Genomic DNA, 19,632 nt, shown 5'->3' with positions numbered 1-19,632 from the left:
TGTCGCAGCCGGCCGCGACCGGGAGACTCATGGGCGGCGCACAATTGGCCCAGCGTCGTCCAGGGTAGGGGAGGGAATGGCCGGCAGGGATGTAGCTCAGTTGATAGAGCATGGCGTTTGCAACGCCAGGGTTGTGGGTTTGATTCCCACGGGGGGCCAGTATAAAAAAAAAAAAAATGTATTCACTAACTGTAAGTCGCTCTGGATAAGAGCGTCTGCTAAATGACTAAAATGTAAATGTAGTGCCAATAGGCTGCCTAAGTATGGTCCCCAATCAGAGACAACGAGCGACAGCTGCCTCTGATTGGGAACCACCCCGGCCAACATAGAAATACACATACCAGAAATTACAACATAGACAATCACAACATAGAAAATCACACCCTGACTCAACAAATAAGAGTCCCCAGAGTCAGGGCGTGACATGTTCAGAGGGGACTGTGTGAATCAGGCCTTCATGGTCGAATTGCTGCAAAGAAATCACTACTAAAGGACACCAGTAAGAAGAAGAGACCTGCTTGGGCCAAGAAACACAAGCAATGGACATTAGACCGGTGGAAATGTGTCCTTTGGTCTGGAGTCTAAATTTGAGATTTTTGGTTCCAACCGCTGTGTCTTTGTGAGACGCGGTGTGGGTGAATGGATGATCTCCGCATGTGTAGTTCCCACCATAAAGCATGGGGGAGGAGGTGTTATGGTGTGGGGGTGCTTTACTGGTGACACTGTCTGTGATTTATTTAGAATTCAAGGCACACTTAACCAGCATGGCTACCACAGCATTCTACAGCGATACGCCATCCCATCTGGAATGGGCTTAGTGGGACTATTATTAGTTTTTATATAGGACAATGACCCAACACACCTCCAGGCTGTGTAAGGGCTATTTTACCAAGAAGGAGAGTGATGGAGTGCTGCATCAGATGACCTGGCCTCCACAATCACCCGACTTCAACCCAAATGAGATGGTTTGGGATGAGTCGGACGGCAGAGTGAAGGAAAAGCAGCCAACAAGTGCTCAGCATATGTGGGAACTCCTTCAAGACTGTTGGAAAAGCATTCCAGGTGAAGCTGGTTGAGAGAATGCCAAGAGTGTGCAAAGCTGTCATAAAGGCAAAGGGTGGCTATTTGAAGAATCTCAAATATAAAATATATTTTGATTTGTTTAACACCTTTTTGGTTACTACATGATTCCATATGTGTTATTTCATAGTTGTGATGTCTTCACTATTATTCTACAATGTAGAAAATAGTAAAAATAAAGAAAAACCCTTGAATGAGTAGGTGTGTCCAAACTTTTGACTGGTACTGTATATTGTATATATGTATTAATATTCAGCCCCTGTAAGCCCCTACATTAATCCAGCCCTGTTTAAGGATCTGCTGTTTATATGCCTATGTAGCCTATGTGAAAGTATGTATCCCATCATGGTAGTATAAGTTTCCCTTGGCATTGCAGTGTTGTGTAACACTCATTTGCACTCTACTCCATGCATTGCCTTTGGGACTGAGAATACTCCTTGCAGCCCTAATGAATAAGTGTTATGATGAAAATCAATTGTGCAGCAATTTGTACTGTGACACCACAGAATGCAGTAATCTGCCAAAGGAGACAGACGAGGGAATAGGACTTTCCCATTGGTTATTATTTCCAAATTTGCACTGACAGTGCAAAGCTGCAATGCTTTTTTTAATCATCATTTTTTTTCACTGTCACAAACCTCTCTGTATGTAAATCAGAGTCATATCAACAGCCTTTCTGTTGTTTTTAGTAACATTCAAACATAACAAAGACAGAGAAATGTAAGTAATTTCAGTTTTTCCACTGTACAACTGACCATGTGGCATTGTGTCCATGGACTGCATTCCTCTCAGGAAAATCCCATTAGGAATTCTATCAGTGTCAAGGACAGCTCATCCCAGTTTCATTTGACGAGGCACCAGACGGTGTGACCCCTGCTTTTCTTTGACTGTGGTGTGAGCTCCAGGGAGCGACCTGACTGCTGAATGCTGATACAAAGGGGCCGTGTGCTGCAACCAATGTACATTTACTGCTTCTCTATACAGAAAATACTATAGCAAGCTAAGGCTCCCATATGGCTGTTCAATAGCTGTGGATCTCACATAATACAGTTTGTAGCCTATTTGAGTGCACTTCTTGTTGTGTGTCACAGAGCACATACAGAACAGGCCTATGCCATATTGATATTAAAACAAAAACAATGTTTTAAGTGAGAAATAGGCATTGGTCTGAAGCCCGAAAAATCAAGGAAATTCACCACAGTGCATACTTCACCCATGCTCTACCAAGGTTTTCCAGCACACTGCTTTGACCTACTACAGTAGCTATGTTGGTTTATTGTACCTCCAACAATGTGTAGGCAGGTTGCTTAGGATTCAAACACAGGAGGTTGGTGGCACCTTAATTGGGGAGGACGGGCTCGTGGTAATTGCTGGAGCAGAATCAGTGGAATGGTATTTGTATTTATTAGGTATCCCCATTAGCTGCTGCTAAGGCAGTAGCTACTCTTCCTGGGGTCCAAACATATTAATATATTAAGCACTTACATTACATATAAAACATCATATAACATTATTACACCACTACATATCTACAATACAAAATGTTTAATACCACCATACAATAATATCACAATGTGTGCGTATGCATGTCTGTACCTTTGTGTGTGTCTCTTCACAGTCCCTGTTGTTCCATAAGGTGTATTTTTACCTGTTTTTTCAATCTGATTCTACTGCTTGCATCAGTTACCTGATGTGGAATAGAGTTCCATGTGTCATGGCTCCATGTAGTACCGTGTGCCTCCCATAGTCTGTTCTGGACTTGGGGACTGTGAAGAGACCTCTGGTGGCATGTGTTGTAGTGTATGCATGGGTGTCCAAGTTGTGTGCTAGTATTTTAAACAGACAGCTCGGTACATTCAGCTTGTCAATACCTCTTACAAAAATAAATAGTGATGAAGTCAATCTCTCTTCCACTTTGAGCCATGAGAGATTGACATGGATGTCATTAATGTTAGCTCTCTGTGTACTTTTAAGGGCCCTGTTCTGAGCCAACTGCAATTTTCCCAAGTCCCTCTTTGTGGCACCTGACCACACTACTGAACAGTAGTCTAGGTGTGACAAAACTAGGGCCTGTAGGACCTGCCTTGTTGATGGTGTTGTTAAGAAGGCAGAGCGACACTTTATTATGGACAGACTTCTCCCCATCTTAGCTACTGCTGTTGTATCAATATGTTTTAACCATGACAGTTTACAATCCAGGGTTGCTCCAAGCAGTTTAGTCACCTCAACTTGCTCAATTTCCACATTATTCATTATGAGATGTAGTTGAGGTTTAGGGTTTAGTGAATGATCTGTCCCAAATACAATGCTTTTAGTTTTGGAAATATTTAAGAGTACCTTATTCCTTGCTACCCATTCCGAAACTAACCGCAGCTCTTTGTTAAGTGTTGCAGTTATTTCAGTTGCTGTAGTAGCTGACGTGTATAGTGTTGAGTCATCTGCATACATAGACACACTGGCTTTACTCAAAGTAACAGGCTGATTGGTCAGCTATTTGAGCCAGTAAAGGTTGCTTTACTATTCTTGGGTAGCAGAATGACTTTAGCTTCCCTCCAGGCCTGAGGACACACACTTTCTAGTAGGCTTAAATTGAAGATGTGGCAAATAGGAGTGGCAATATCGTCCACTATTATCCTCAATAATTGATTGTCAGACCCCGGTGGCTTGTCATTGTTGGTAGACAACCAGTGGTGGGAAAAGTACCCAATTGTTATACTTGAGTAAAAGTCTAGAAGTATTTGGTATTAAATATTGTAATGATGTCATGTCATAGTATTGTGAGGACAGAGGAAGAGTTAAGAGATGAGTGGTTTGGGGCCATGAAGTCTACATTCCATTATGTCAAAGTAGATTACTGATGTTTAGAATAGCATGAGTGATGGGCAGGATACTGACTTGGGGTAAAGAGTGATGAACATCAAAGACAGGGAGTGCCCATGGAGACTTACCAGATGTATGTGAAAGGAAGATGACCAAGGGCATATAAAGGAGATTGTTTCCTTTGTTAGGCAGTTCAACTGACGAAGGGCAAAGCTATGTCCGTTGGTTAGATGAACCCATGAGCTCGTGATTCAATAAATACTTGGTATGAAATCTCCACAGAATGTCTAAGTATATCCTTGCATCCTTGATTCTTTGATACCTGAGAAACTCTTCATAACAGATTGGCGTCTAAACGAACAGGATGCAGTTCACAGCTCAACTAACACGTAAGCAGACTTTCATTTTTTGAATTATGTCGAAATCTGCTTATCTGTGGTAAGGCTTAGCTGTAACGGACCTTTAAAAATCAATATTTTTAAAGGGGGACGATGAGTGGTATTGAATGATGTAAAGGGATGTAAGGAGGAATATATAATTTGACTATTACATGGTGCTATGATTCAAATTAGAGTGTGGTCGAAGTAAGGAGTAAATGCAACAGAATAGTGAGAGATAAGGCGCAGGGCACCTTTAATATGATTTAAAAGATTATATTATAAAGAGAGATTAGGTGCAGAGCACCTGTAATATGATTTAAAACATTATATTATAAAGAGAGTGGATGATTCCATTGAATGGGCTCAGGTAAACCCTTGATGTTAGAAACGTCATAAAGAGTGGGCAAGGAACCCTTGATGTAATCTAGGATACATCATAAAATGGAATAGAGTGGGTTTTTAGTCCCGTAGTGTGAAAGACATTATAAAAGAGAGGAATAGGTTACGGACCTTTGATGTGGTAAATGGTCATAAACAGAAGGGATAATAAATCCCTTTGTAATACTCAAAACGACCAGGAGATGGAGCCAATGACATGTAACAAATTGAATCATAGCACCAAAATGACATTTAAAGGCTAAATAAATGTTAATACATTATCAGAAGTGGATTTGATGCAAGTATTTAATTACTAACATTGAATGTTACTAACATTGCATGGGTGATAATGAATATCCTCAGGAGAGTATTTATAAGGGGTAAATAGAGCTTGATGTTATTTTAGAAAGTAGTGGAAGAGTCTGTGTTTTCTGGGACAGGAACGGCAGTGTCCTTGGAAATTACAGTCTGTTTTTTTGGTTCCGCTGAGAGAATGAAGGAGAGGCTGATTTGGGTTGAATGAGGATTGTTAGACTAACTGAAGTATTCTTTGATGTGATTATCTAGAAGTTTCAAACGGTCTATATGGAGTTTGTGACAAATGTGAAAATATGATCCAGTTTACGTATGGGTAGGTGATTATTAGAGATTTCATAAAATAATAATTGGAATAATAATGATATATTAACTTGTTCACCCAAACGTAGACCTACGTCGTGGGTGAAAAGAGTAATTAATATGGGTTTTCTACGTTTACACCGTTGTTGGATCATGTGATAGTGGAATAAACTCACCGTGAGTAATGTTGTTTTAGACGTAATGTATAATATAGTACAAAGCCAATATAGGGTTCAATTGAACTAATTATCATGGTAGAGCTAATGTAGTGAAGTGATGGAACTTCATTTTGTATCAGAGGGTAAGATGAGAAATCATTGTAATGGTGCTATTTGTGGAATTTATTTATCATTTCAAGGAATTGAGTAACAATCTGCATTTATGAGTGTAAATTCCACTGCTGATGTGTTGATTGAATGGGTACGATGGAGTATTTGGTTTGGTGATTTTGAATGTATGATTTGAAGCGTGTGTGGTTTAAATAGCAGGACTCTTGTAGCTCGGTTGGTGGAGAATGATGCTTGCAACGCCAGGGTTGTGTGTTCGATTCCCAAGGGGGGCTAGTATAAGTAGAAAAAATGGATGAGCTCACTAATTGTGGGTCGCTCGGGATAGGAGCGTCAGCTAAATGACTAAAATGTACAAATGTTAACGGGTATGGAGAGAAGAGTGCGTGATAGTAATTTTTTTGGGCATTGAATAAGGTTTTGCTAGATTAAACGAGTGAGAATGGTGGAATATGTCTATAAATAAATTGGATCGTGATAAATGGATGATTTCAATATATGATGGTAAACTACAGCAAGTGTTTGGTGTTACTTGTAGCCTACTCAGAAAGGATAGTTGAATAGATCTCATTCATTCTGATAATGGCGGAGTGATGGTTTCATTGCGTGGCTATGATTTTAGTTGATTACAAGAGAAATAGGATAGTTTACGACGCATGGAGAAGTGAATGTCTTATATGGTAATAGATCAACTGAACCAAACATGACGTTATTACGGCAATTTAGGATGGTTAATGTTGTTAAGTTCGTTTTTAAACCCTATGATAGAGGTAAATGCAGAACGCTGTTTGAAAGTGTGTTTTATTAGGTCTGCTAGTAAAAATTTAAGAATTTCCATTTTTGTCTGCGGGTGTTAACCATTGGGGCTTGCTGAAACGTGAGAGCGCTGTAAGGGACATTATGGGTTATGTTAGGTGTACAAGTATCGCGTATTTTGTAGGAAGTCATTGGGGGTTGAATGTTTGGTGAAATGGCTAGCTAGTTAGCGGTGAGAGCTAGTGCGATTTTCATTAGGTGACGTCACCTGCTCTATGAACTGGAAGTAGTTGCTTTGCAAGGATAGCGGATTTTGTATGGTGTGTCGATGGTGAATGTTGTCGATATGTGTAGAGGGTCTCTGGTTCGAGCCCAGGAAGGGACAGAAAGCAAATCTTTTACATTGATGCTATTGACGTGAATTACTGGTTTCATTGATAACATTATAGGAAAGATGTTGTCCTACCAATCCATGTCGGATAGGATAACATAGTAATTAAAATTGCATATCGGTGAATGGATGTTTTATTTGTTTTGACTATAACTTTAAATTAATTTGTCATCTGTTGAGGTACCGTTATGAGGAAAATTTGCGGTAGAGTATGATAGATATTGTAGTGTCAGGAGGTGATGTGTACACGGCGAGTGAAGTCAGACGCAGGACACAGAATCAGGTTGACTACTTTACTGAGCGTTACGCACAAAACAAACGTCTCCAACACTAGAGGGAAAAACACCATATGCGTAATCCGAAGTAGTAGCTAGGCCGAACATCAACAAGACAATGAACAATAACACACAAAGCCCAAACGTAAAACAAGGGAACTTATATGCTACACAATCAACACTAATATGCAACAGGTGTACTAACTAGACAACACAAGACAAACACCGAAACATCGATCGGCAGTAGCTAGTACTCCGGGGACGACGAACGCCGAAGCCTGCCCGAGCAAGGAGGAAGAGCAGCCTCGGCAGAATCCGTGACAGTACTCCCCCCTTGACGCGCGGCTCCAGCCATGCGCCGACTCCGGCCTCGGGGACGGCCAGGAGGACGCGGAGCAGGGCGAGTGGGATGACTCCGGTGGAACTCCGTCAAGAGGGAGGGATCTAAGATGTCCCTCCTAGGCACCCAGCACCGTTCCTCCGGATCGTACCCCTCCCACTCCACGAGATACTGCAGACCCCCCATCCGACGTCTCGAATCCACGATGGACCGGACTGAGTACGCCGAAGCCCCCTCGATGTCCAGTGGGGGCGGAGGAGCCTCTCGTATCTCATTCTCCTGGAGTGGACCAGCTACCACCGGCCTGAGGAGAGACACATGGAACGAGGGGTTAATGCGATAATCATTGGGCAGTTGTAACCTGTAACATACCTCGTTCAATCTCCTCAGGACTTTAAATGGCCCCGACAAACCGCCGACCCAGCTTCCGGCAGGGGCAGGCGAAGGGGTAGGTTTCGAGTCGAGAGCCAGACTCGATCTCCAGGTGCATACACTGGACCCTCACTGCGGTGGCGATCGGCGCTCGCCTTATGCCTACGGATAGCCCGCTGCAGATGGACATGCGCAGCGTTCCATGTTTCCTCCGAGCGCCCGAAACCATTCATCCACCGCAGGAGCCTCGATCTGGCTCTGATGCCAGGGTGCCAGAACCGGCTGATACCCCAACACACACTGAAAAGGAGTCAGATTAGTAGAGGAGTGGCGAAGTGAGTTCTGGGCAATCTCTGCCCAGGGGATATACCCCGACCACTCCTCCTGCCGGTCCTGGCAATAGGACCTCAGAAACCTACCCACATCCTGGTTTACTCTCTCCACCTGCCCATTACTCTCAGGGTGGAAACTCGAGGTAAGGCTAACCGAGACCCCCAAGCTTTCCATAAACGCCCTCCAGACTCTAGAGGTGAACTGGGGACCCCGATCAGACACTATATCCTCAGGTACCCCGTAGTGCCGGAAGACGTGAGTAAACAGGGCCTCAGCAGTTTGTAGGGCAGTAGGGAGACCCGGCATTGGAATGAGACGGCAGGCCTTAGAAAACCGATCCACAACGACCAAAATAGTGGTATTCCCCTGGGAGGGGGGAAGGTCCGTGACAAAGTCCACCGATAGGTGAGACCACGGCCGTTGTGGAACGGGTAGGGGTTGTAACTTCCCCCTGGGCAGGTGTCTAGGTGCCTTACACTGAGCGCACACCGAGCAGGAGGAGACATAAACCCTCATGTCCTTTGCCAATGTTGGCCACCAGTACTTTTCACTAAGGCAGTGCACTGTCCGGCCAATACCAGGATGACCAGAGGAGGGTGATGTGTGAGCCCAATAAATCAGTCGATCACGGATCTCGAGCGGCACGTACTTCCGCCCCTCTGGACACTCTGGAGGAGTAGGGTCGGTACGTAAGCCCGCTCGATCTCCGCATCGACCTCCCACACCACCGGTGCCACCAGACAAGACTCCGGAAGTATGGGAGTGGGCTCAATGGACCTCTCCTCTGTGTCATATCGCCGGGACAGGGAGTCTGCCTTAACATTCTGTGACCCTGGTATATAGGTGAGCTTAAAGACAAACCGAGCCAGAAACATGGCCCACCTAGCCTGACGAGGGTTCAGTCTCCTAGCTGCCCGGATGTACTCCAGGTTACGATGGTCAGTCAGAATGAGAAAAGGGTGTTGAGCCCCCTCAAGCCAATGCCTCCACACCTTTAGGGCTTGGACCACAGCTAGCAGCTCCCTGTCCCCCACGTCGTAATTACGTTCCGCCGGGCTGAGCTTCTTAGAGTAAAAGGCACAGGGACGGAGTTTAGGAGGCGTGCCCGAGCGTTGAGACAGTAAAGCCCCAATACCCGCCTCTGACGCGTCCACCTCCACTTGGAACGCCAAAGAGGGGTCCGGATGTGCCAGCACCGGAACCGAGGTGAACAGGTCCTTCAGGTGTCTAAACACCCTGTCCGCCTCGGCCGACCACTGCAAACGCACCGGGCCCCCCTTTAGCAGGGAGGTGATGGGAGCTGCTACCTGTCCAAAACCCCGGATAAACCTCCGGTAGTAATTGGCAAAACCCAAAAACCGCTGCACCTCCTTAACCGTGGTGGGAGTCTGCCAATTACGCATGGCTGAAACGCGGTCAATCTCCATCTCCACCCCTGACGCGGACAACCGATGTCCCAGGAAGGAGATGGACTCCTGGAAAAACAGGCATTTCTCAGCCTTCACATACAAGTCATGCTCCAACAGCCTACCCAACACCCGACGCACCAGGGCCACATGCTCGGCTCGTGTAGCAGAGTATATTAGAATGTCGTCAATATACACCACTACACCCTGCCCATGCAAATCCCGGAAAATCTCGTCCACAAATGATTGGAAGACTGAAGGAGCATTCATTAACCCGTATGGCATGACGAGATACTCATAGTGACCCGAGGTGGTACTAAATGCTGTTTTCCATTCATCTCCCTCCCTAATGCGCACCAGGATGTAAGCGCTCCTGAGATCCAATTTTGTGAAGAATCGCGCTCCGTGTAATGACTCCGTCATACTCGCAATCAGAGGGAGAGGATAACTGTATTTAATAGTAATCTGATTGAGACTACGGTAATCTATACACGGGCGCAACCCTCCATCCTTCTTCACAAAAAAGAAACTCGAGGACGCAGGAGAAGTGGAGGGCCGTATGTATCCCTGTCCCAGAGATTCGGCGATGTATGTTTCCATAGCCGCCGTCTCCTCTTGAGACAGAGGATACACATGACTACGCGGAAGTGCAGCGTCTGCCTGGAGGTCTATCGCACAATCCCCCTGTCTATGCGGTGGTAATTGAGTCGCCCTCTTCTTACTGAAGACGAGTGCCAAATCATTATACTCAGGAGGAATGTGCAGTGTGGACACTTGGTTCGGACTCTCCACCGTTGTCGCCCCTACGGAAACACCTACACACCGCCCGACACACTGATCAGACCACTCAATGAGAGCACTCTGTTGCCACGAAATGTTGGGGTCATGATATATTAACCAAGGAAGCCCCAGCACCACGGGAAACGCAGGAGAGTCGATCAGATGCAACTGTATAATTTCCTCATGACCCCCCTGCGTCTTCATCTTAAGTGGCGCCGTGACCTCCCTAATCAATCCTGATCCCAAAGGACGGCTGTCTAGGGCATGGATAGGGAAAGGCACATCTACTGGTAGGAGGGGAATACCTAACTTGTAACAGAAATTGCGATCAATAAAATTCCCAGCTGCGCTTGAATCGACTAGCGCCTTATGCTGGGAATGAGATGAAACCTGGGGAAATTCAACTTGGATACACAAGTGGACAACAGAGAGCTCTGGGTGAGTTGGGCGCTTACTCACCTGGAATGACTCATCAGTGCGTGACCTGCTGCCTCGATTCCCAGGAGACCCTCCCCAGCACCGAACCGCAGTGTGTCCTCTATGGCCACAGCTGGTGCAGGGGACGGCCTCTCTCCGGGTCTCTCTCCTCCTCTCTCTAGCACCAGCACCCTCGAGCTCCATAGGGCTCGGCTCGGAGGTGCTGGGGGATGGAATGGATGGCCCCAACTCCGGACGTCCGCGGGTAGCCAGCAGGGTATCCAGACGGATCGACATGTCCACCAACTGATCGAAGCTCAAGTTGGTGTCCCTGCAGGCCAACTCTCGGCGAACGTCCTCCCGTAGGCTGCACCTATAGTGGTCGATGAGGGCCCTCTCATTCCATCCCGCATCGGCCGCCAGAGTCCGGAAATCCAGGGCGAAATATTGCGCGCTCCTCTTCCCCTGTCAGAGGTGGAACAGACGCTCCCCCGCCGCTTTCCCATCTGGGGGATGACCGAAAACCACCCTGAAGCGGCGGGAGAACTCCGCATAACTGATGGTGGCGGCGTCTATTCCCCTCCATTCGGCATTGGCCCACTCCAATGCCTTGCCGGATAGACAGGAGATGAGGGCGGAAACGCTCTCGTATCCCGAGGGCGCCGGGTGAATGGTTGCCAGGTAGAGTTCTACTTGAAGCAGGAAACCCTGACACCCGGCTGCAGTGCCATCATAAGGCCTCAGGAGCGAGAGCCGAATCCCACTGGACTCCGGAGATGGAACGATGGGTCTGGCCGATGGTGGTGGTATTGTAGGAGGAGGTGTGGGCAAACCTCCTCTTTCCCATCGGCTCAAAGTGTCCATCACATCCTGCATGGCGGTGCCGAGTCTTCGGATCATGGCGTCTTGGCTGCTGACGCGCTCCTCTAAAGACTCCGTTGGTACCGCTGGTCCTGCTGACTCCATGGTGGTGTGTTATTCTGTCAGGAGGTGATGTGTATGCGGCGAGTGAAGTCAGACGCAGGACACAGAGAATCAGGTTGACTACTTTACTGAGCGTTACGCACAAAATAAACGTCTCCAACACTGGAGGGGAAAACACCATATGCGTAATCCGAAGTAGTAGCTAAGCCGAACATCAACAAGACAATGAACAATAACACACAAAGCCCAAACGTAAAACAAGGGAACTTATATGCTACACAATCAACACTAATATGCAACAGGTGTACTAACTAGACAACACAAGACAAACACCGAAAACATCGATCGGCAGTAGCTAGTACTCCGGGGACGACGAACGCCGAAGCCTGCCCGAGCAAGGAGGAGGAGCAGCCTCGGCAGAATCCGTGACATGTAGAGGGTTTAAAAAGTAAGTAAGTTAATTGGGTGATGAGACAGGTTGACTTGATGTTGAATGGGATTGTTTAATATTAGTAATTATTTATATTTAGGTGAATAAGAATATGTTATTAGGTAGTATTGCTTTGTGGAGACGATTTACTAATGAAGAACATGTCTAGATAGTTGAATAAGGAACGATATTTGATAATTGGTCATTTTATTATGACATTATATAGTTTGTTTAAACAGCGGTGAGTTATGACGATGGTTCATTACTTCTGATAACGATTATTTGTTTATAGTACGTTGAACGATGGGAGATAGTTATTGCTGTTGGCCTGATGGATTAAGTAGACATCTTTTTGTGGGTTTTGGATTATGAAACAATAGGTTTATATTTTAATAACATCAATGCAACAGTTTGCGATGATTAAATTACTAGAAAGGGGTTATAGGTTTATAGTGGAAGGTGTAGTTAATTTAATGAAACGTGTTATTATCTAGTGTCTTCTATGTGGGAGTTTTTTTTCCCAGGATTGATGGAAGTCTCCTATAATATTATGTTAGGTGTAAAGTAGGACACAACGTATCAAACAATTTTTTATCGATGCTGGGGATAAGATATCTAGTCTTACTTAAGAGGAGTACGTGATTGTATTGGATAATGTATGGAATTTGACATTTAGAGGGAAGTTAGGAACAATAAAAGGGGTAACTGATATTTCCTAGGTTGTTGATACTGTAAACGATAATAACCAGGTGGCGAATCGCATCTCTGCATGTCTGGCAGACATATCAGTATGGATGACGGATCACCACCTCAAGCTGAACCCTGGCAAGACGGAGCTGCTCTTCCTCCCGGGGAAGGACTGCCCGTTCCATGATCTCGCCATCACGGTTGACAACTCCGTTGTGTCCTCCTCCCAGAGTGCGAAGAGCCTTGGCGTGACCCTGGACAACACCCTGTCGTTCTCCGCTAACATCAAGGCGGTGACCCGATCCTGCAGGTTCATGCTCTACAACATTCGGAGAGTACGACCCTGCCTTACACAGGAAGCGGCACAGGTCCTAATCCAGGCACTGGTCATCTCCCGTCTGGATTACTGCAACTCGCTGTTGGCTGGGCTCCCTGCCTGTGCCATTAAACCCCTACAACTCATCCAAAATGCCGCAGCCCGTCTGGTGTTCAACCTTCCCAAGTTCTCTCACGTCACCCCCCTCCTCCGCACACTCCACTGGCTTCCAGTTGAAGCTCGTGCATTGCGTTCATCCACCTCTGGCCTGCTGGCTCCCCTTCCTCTGCGGAAGCATAGTTCCCGCTCAGCCCAGTCAAAACTGTTCGCTGCTCTGGCACCCCAATGGTGGAACAAGCTCCCTCACGACGCCAGGACAGCGGAGTCACTCACCACCTTCCGGAGACATTTGAAACCCCACCTCTTTAAGGAATACCTGGGATAGGATAAAGTAATCCTTCTACCCCCCCAAAAAAAATAAAATAATAATAATAATAAAAAAAAAAAAAAAAAAAAAACATAAATAAAAAACAATTGTAAAGTGGTTATCCCACTGGCTATAGGGTGAATGCACCAATTTGTAAGTCGCTCTGGATAAGAGCGTCTGCTAAATGACGTAAATGTAAATGTAATGTAGGCGTTCAATAATCATGGTGAGATTTAAAGAGGATATGATCTGAAGGGCAATTCAACATAATCATTGTAAACTCAGAGGAATTTTGAGTGGTTTTAATTTTGTGAAAGGTTTTGTATAGAGTATAACTTTTTATGGAGTAGTTATGAGGAGTTAGATTGATACAAACGATTATTGATGAGATAGGACTGTGGATATATGTATCAGGTTTTGTGTGTAATTACTATCTTTGGATTGTTGATTATATGTTAACGAAATGATACTTTCTCTTCCAGGAACATGGGGATTTCTTTATATCTCATTGGGATGTTTCAAAAGTCTGTAGGCTAGGTGGAACTAGTTAGTTAAATTAAGTAGTCTTATTTTTAGGTTGTCATAGGGAGCTACCAAATTAAATAAGGCCTGGCCATGTTTTTTGTTTTATTTGTATTCCAAATGGGTTTTTCATATAAACACACAACACACCTAGTATGATGTTATAAAGGGTTGTTATTTTGAGTGTTAGGAGTTTCAACAGGTCAAAGGTGATATATCTTAAAGGAGCACACACAGTGAATTTTATGACGTTTTTTATTTTTTGGACTGAGTTTTGGGTATACATGATTTCTTATGAGAATAAATGTCATGAGGATTTAATGTACACTTGGGGTACATAACATTTATGAAAGGTTTTGACTATTGTGAAGTGGTTTATAATTTGGTAATAATATATATGAATCTAACGATAAAATAACTAAAGAGAGAGGGAGCTATCCTGAATGAGGGATACCCGTTGGTAGCTAATCTTGGATTACTTTACGGGATAGAAGTAAGTTGAGGTATTATCCAATGTCATTTTAATTTAATTGTTATTAGGGTTTAATAAACAATGTTGGTGTTTTGTTTTTGAAAGCATGAATCACGTTGTGACTCATGTTAAAAAAAGGGGGTAGTATTGATGGTATGAGGATTTATTTGTACAATTGCATATCATAGTAAGAATTTGAGCAGTAGTAAGTAATGTGTTATGGGTTAGATTAAATGTTTTAGGAGAAAATGTATTTGTGGTATAAGGCAGAATTTAGAGGAGGCCTTTCTATGACATTAGTGACTATAACAAGCTGCAAGAATGTGCAATTCCTAATCTAAAAGGCTTATTAGGACTGATAAGAAGAAAGGATGAAGTAGCATGCTGTCTCAACTAACAATGTTATCCAGACTTTCTTTAGAAAAGGTGAAGGATTCTCTGACCAGGAGAATCTGGACATGTTTTGCAACTTGGAGACTATGTGGTGGTAAAGGATTAAGGAAGTCATTGATGGACAACACCCAAGTGGGAAGGTTAGTAATAGGTGTTGATGACTACCTTGATGGAGGGAGATTCCTAGATCTGTATGTACCATTGTAGGACTTTTCTAACCCAAAGGAGGAAGATGGCACTGCTTTGGCGGAGCATTGTTTTGTTTTGTGTGTTTTTGGAAGCAGGGAATATTGGTACGCTGATACATTTACATTTTAGTCATTTAGCAGACGCTCTTATCCAGAGCGACTTACAGTTAGTGAATACATATTTTTTTATACTGGCCCCCCGTGGGAATCAAACCCACAACCCTGGCGTTGCAAACACCATGCTCTATCAACTGAGCTACATCCCTGCCGGCCATTCCCTCCCCTACCCTGGGCCAATTGTGCGCCGCCCATGAGTCTCCCGGTTGCGGCCGGCGGCGACAGAGCCTGGATTCGAACCAGGATCTCTAGTGGCACAGTTAGCACTGCGATGCAGTGCCTTAGACCACTGCGCCACTCAGGAGTAGAAGGACATAACAACAGAGAGATGGTGATAAATGGAGAAGGACTCTGCATGATCATAGAACTGGTGAAGGAAGAAGGTTCATGCATCATCACACAGTCTACAACAAAGGAGGTATGGATAGAGGGGAGAATGAACAGGTATCAGGTCAACCAATGCTACAGATGGCTACGAGGAAACTGACGATTAGAGATGAGGATACTGTTGATGACAATTATCAGGTGATAGAGGACGATGTTTGAGGAATGATACTGATGAGATGTGGGTTTTATAGACCTCCAATAATTTCCAGATTTTCCAGATTTTCAGGAATCAACTGACTGTCATTCCATTCGGTTATATGTATTTAAAGGGTTTATATAATAGAAATTGGGAAGTATATTAGGAATTGGTATTAGGAATAATTGTTAAAGCATGATAATTTATCATAGGATGAATGTTTATAGGGATTTATTGGTTTAGAAATTAAATCAATTAAACTGTTGTGTTTTTTGTCTTCTAGCGAGGTAAATACAGATGGTATCTTGATGCATAATAAGGGATAATTTGGCATAGAATGGTGTGTACCTATAAATAAGTAAAAGTAACAAACTATGAATTGGCTGAAGATTAATATCAGAGGCGATGAAGACGTTTTTGTAAAAAACATTTCTACATGCAACTGGTCTACAACAACCAATCGAAGATATCAAAGGATTTCCTCATGTTTTTATATCGAAGGAGTGGGAAAGGAGTTCACCATTGAGTGAGAATGGAGAAAGATCTGTTCAAATGCAACATTTCTCATGTTGTTGGTATAATGGTTGGCAAATGGAGAAGACATTGAGGTTGTGGAGTTGGTGGTGAATAGAATGAGACATTGTAGTTGTGACATTGTAATGGGCAAGTCATTTTGAAATATGAAGCTGTCTGAAGAACATAATGAAGAGACGCCAGAAGATTTAAGTGCTGGGTGGAATAAAGGGGTTGCTTGTTGATAATAAAATTGGTTTTATCTACATTTGATAATTTGGGTATATACACTGCTAAATTAATAGTATTAAGAATGCATTGAGATAATGATCTGTATTTATTATCAGGATGAGGAAGGTCATAATTGAATTATGGATGTTTATAATGTATGATAATATAAGTATACATTCTGGAAGTTGTAATGGAAGTTAAGGTGAGGATTGTGAATGAAATCATGAATATGTTGATTAATTTGGTTAAAGTATTAACTTATTAGTAATGATATAGATTTGAAGTATTGGGTGATATTGATAGGGATGTTTAGAGTGGTAAATATTTATGTTGATAGGAAAGTACTTAATTGGTTATTATCATGGGGTTATGATATTTTCATATGATCAGAATTTGGCTGAATTATTAAAGCAGGAATAGTTGAGGGATGTGATGATTTAACAGGGAGTGATAATAGAGTGTTATAACATAATGTGTATGTTATATTTGAGGTATATGAGGAGGACAAAGTCGGAGTTGAATATTGTTTATTTTAACAATCATGGGTTTTTAAGAATTGGGTCTGAGATGTTAAATCATTAGAATGGGTAATTGATAATCACATAGCATTGGATGCTATTATATTAAGATGAGGATGATATGGTAATTTGATTGCTGTTGAAGTTTTTTCAAGGTTTTTTTGTGGTAATTCCATAGGAACATGGATGGCAAGCATTCTAGGTCCTATAGTGGCCATAGTAATTATTGTAGCCATAGTTATGGGATGTTGTTTTCAAATTTTTCGGGGATTGATTTTAAGATCTGTACAAACGATTATTAACATGCCTGTGATTACAGTTAGAGATGTGTCAGTTAATGTTAATGCAAGGAGGGAAAGGAATAATTATTATTCTTTGTCATCTTGTTCCAGTTTAGATTCCATTGATAATGTTGATTAAGGACAAGGAATGTTAAGGTGGAAGTGTATAACATGGAATTTAAGGTTTACAGGATCGTAGCATGGACATATGAACATCTCAGTGGATCAGATAGAGCCCCTAGTGACCAGGGAGAAACTTGGGGTTCCTCTGACAGCGCATGGATGATGAAGATGGATGTTTTTGTTATTTTTATATTCATGTGTATAGATTATAATATCCATGTAATTTAGTAATGAGTAGGTATAGTTGTTGTGTATTGTTGATGTCATTATGTTAACAATTTATTTCTATGTGTGTTTTTTTGATTGCATGTATCAGAAAAAGGGGTCATTTTAAAAGAGGGGATGTCTATGTGGGATTTTTCCTTATATATATAAAAAATAAGGTTTTGACTACATAGATTATTAGCATGAATATATAGTAGTTAATTATGTGTTTATCTTTTACTCAGACTGAGTTTATAGGGGTTTGAGAGGTTTGATATCACATAAGATAGATGACTGAGAATGTATACCTTTGTTGATTAAATAAATGGAGAATCAAGTTGGATTCAGGTATAGAATGTAGAAGGGGATCAATTCTCAGTTATCTAGCATAGTTTAGGATCTAGTCAGATATATATGTTCTACTGATTGGAGAATATTGTATTTTATATAAAGTTATATGTGCATTGTTTGGGTTAAGTCATGTCACTTACCACAAAAAAAAAAAATGGATTGTAATGATGTCATGTCATAGTATTGTGAGGACAGAGGAAGAGTTAAGATATGAGTGGTTTGGGGCCATGAAGTCTACATTCCATTATGTCAAAGTAGATTACTGATGTTTAGAATAGCATGAGTGATGGGCAGGATACTGACTTGGGGTAAAGAGTGATGAACATCAAAGACAGGGAGTGCCCATGGAGACTTACCAGATGTATGTGAAAGGAAGATGACCAAGGGCATATAAAGGAGATTGTTTCCTTTGTTAGGTAGTTCAACTGACGAAGGGCAAAGCTATGTCCGTTGGATAGATGAACCCATGAGCTCGTGATTCAATAAATACTTGGTATGAAATCTCCACAGAATGTCTAAGTATATCCTTGCATCCTTGATTCTTTGATACCTGAGAAACTCATCATAACAAATATACTTAAGTATCAAAAGTAAATGTAATTGCAAAAATATACTTAAGTATCAAAAGTAAGAGTATAAATCATTTTAAATTCCTTATATTAAGCAAACCACATTTTTTTTTACATTTATGGATAGCCAGGGGCACACTCCAACACTCAGACATCTTTACAAATGAAACATTTGTGTTTAATGAGTCCGCCAGATAAGAGGCAGTAGGGATGACCAGGGATGTTCTCTTGATAAGTGTGTGAATTTGACAATTTTCCTGTCCTGCTAAGCATTCAAAATGTAACAAGTACTTTTGGGTGTCAGAGAAAATGTATGGAGTAAAAAGTACATTATTTTCTTTAGGAAAGTAGTGAAGTAAAAGTAAAAGTTGTCAAAAATAGAAATAGTAAAGTAAAGTACAGATACCCCCAAAAACTACTTAAGTAGTACTTGAAAGTATTGTTACTTAAGTACTTTACACCACTGTAGACAACAATCATTTTTTCACCTCTTCCAAACTGACTTTACGGAATTCAAAAGTACAATTCTTGTCTTTCATAATTTGGTTAGATATATTTGGCAGCGTTTGTTGCTGGCATGTCATACCTAAGTTTGCTCATCTTGCCAATGAAGAAGTCATTAAGTAGTTGGCAATATCAGTGGGTTTTGTGTTGAATGAGCAATCTGATTCAATGAATGATGGAGCCGAGTTTGCCTTTTTCCCCAGAATTTCATTTAAGGTGCTCCAAAGCTTTTTACTATCATTCTTCATATCATTTATTTTAGTTTCAGAGTATAGTTTATTTTTATTTTTATTTAGTTTAGTCACATGATTTCTTAATTTGCAGTATGTTTGCCAATCAGTTGGGCTGCCAGACTTATTTGCCATACCTTTTGCCTCATCCCTCTCAACCATACCATTTTTCAATTCCTCATCAATCCAAGGGGATTTAACAGTTTTTACACTCATTTTCTTAATGGGTGCATGCTTATTAGTAACTGGAATAAGCAATTTCATAAATGTGTCAAGTTCAGCGTCAGGTTGCTCCTCATTACACACCACAGACCAGCAAATATTCTTTACATCATCAACATATGAATCACTACAAAACTTATTGTATGACCTCTTATACACTATATTAGGCCCAGCCTTTGGAACTTTGGTTTTCCTAGATATGGCTACTATATTGTGATCACTACATCCACTACATCAAACACATGGTTTCCAGG

Source organism: Coregonus clupeaformis, unplaced genomic scaffold (genome assembly GCF_020615455.1).
Source record: "Coregonus clupeaformis isolate EN_2021a unplaced genomic scaffold, ASM2061545v1 scaf0306, whole genome shotgun sequence".
In the NCBI taxonomy this organism is placed as follows: domain Eukaryota; kingdom Metazoa; phylum Chordata; class Actinopteri; order Salmoniformes; family Salmonidae; genus Coregonus; species Coregonus clupeaformis.
Note: the sequence above shows the minus strand (reverse complement) of the source record.